Source organism: Zingiber officinale, chromosome 3A (genome assembly GCF_018446385.1).
Source record: "Zingiber officinale cultivar Zhangliang chromosome 3A, Zo_v1.1, whole genome shotgun sequence".
Classification (NCBI taxonomy): domain Eukaryota; kingdom Viridiplantae; phylum Streptophyta; class Magnoliopsida; order Zingiberales; family Zingiberaceae; genus Zingiber; species Zingiber officinale.
In genome coordinates, this window is record NC_055990.1 from 36,830,762 (window position 1) to 36,832,264 (window position 1,503).

A 1,503-nucleotide genomic window follows, 5' to 3' on the forward strand; every position below is an offset into this window, starting at 1 on the left:
AGAATTTACAAAGAAGAGGGATAGATAGATGTGCTATGTCCTATATCTTGATGCGAATTGATTAGTGATGTGTTTATATGTCGTATGACCGAGGGGCGTCATGACAGGGCTGCCCCGCTAACGGACTTCATAGGGATCATAACTATTTGATTGCTTAAAGTGTAGATAAAAGTCCCTTGCCGGTGTTTTCTGCAAGAAATTACCGGTGACTTCTTACAAATGCAGGACAATTGAGGATAGTATTGGTAGATTATATTACATTGATAAGTATCACAAAGAAACCAAATCACCTAGAACTTTCATTAAACTTAGTTTTATGCATTTACCTTTTATATTTCTTTTCTAGTTACATCTTAGTTCGTATAACTACTTGTTTGGTTGTTTAGCTAATTCGCTTTGAGACATCTTTAGTGGTTATGACTAGTCCCTGGCGATTCGATATTCTTTTATGACTGACGACAAAATCGTGGACTTGCGGTTGCATAACAAGTTTTTGGCGTCGTTGCCGGGGACTGCGTCTATAACATTAGAAATTATCATTTGAGTTAGACTAAACTTTTCTTTTTTTTTCTTATATCTAACTTGTAACTAGTTTTCTAATTCTGTTCTGAAATTCTTCTTTGCATTCTTTATTCTTTTTGTTTGTGAATCAAATTCTTTGTGTTCTTTATTCTTTTCATTGTAAATCAAATTTTGCAATCTTATTCTTATGTATGTGAAGATCTAACTTTGCAAGAGATTTATTTCCTCTTGATCCTGAAATTGATAGAACCTTTCATAGAAGGAAAACCTCGCAAAGACAACCCGAAGAACAAGAACATTTAAACATGGTGAAAAAACCACTTAAAGATTATGAACGCCATATATTAGACCATCTATTGAAGCCAATAATTTTGAGATAAAGCCTGGAATAATCACTATGGTGCAATAGAATCAATTTGGTGGAGGATCGCATGAAGATCTGAATCAACACTTAGAAGTTTTCTATGAAATATGCGATACCATGAAAATGAATGGTATACCTTCAAAAGCAGTGAGATTATTATTATTTGGATTTTATTTACGAGATAGAGTTAAACAATGGTTGAATTCTTTAGCTCTAAATAGTATTACCACTTGGGAGCAATGTGAGCATCAATTCTTAGACAAGTTCTATCCTCCAAGCAAGACAACTCATATGAGAAATCTTATTGCAAGCTTCAGACAGTCAGACTCAGAATTCTTATTTGAAGCATGAGATAGATACAATAATATGCTCAGACAATGCCCACATCATGGATTAGAGAAGTGGTTAGTGTTGCACACATTTTATAACGGCATCAACTACTATACTAAGGTGTCCCTAGATTTAGCTGCTGGAGGGGCACTTATGAATAAGAGTTTAGATGAGGCCGAAGATATCATTGAAAGTGTAGCACAGAATCATCATCAATGGGTAACTGAAAGAAGTGGAGGCTATTCTTATTCAAACCCAACAAAGGCATTAGGGAAATTTGATGTAGA

The 1,503-nt window shown here is 34.7% G+C and overlaps 1 non-coding gene across 1 annotated transcript; it reads right to left on the bottom strand.

Moving 5' to 3' along the window:
• Window positions 1–1,174: 1,174 nt before the first annotated feature.
• LOC122054358 lies at window positions 1,175–1,281 on the bottom strand. The gene has a single exon (XR_006132681.1). It is a non-coding gene; the product is annotated as a small nucleolar RNA R71 (small nucleolar RNA).
• Window positions 1,282–1,503: the final 222 nt, after the last annotated feature.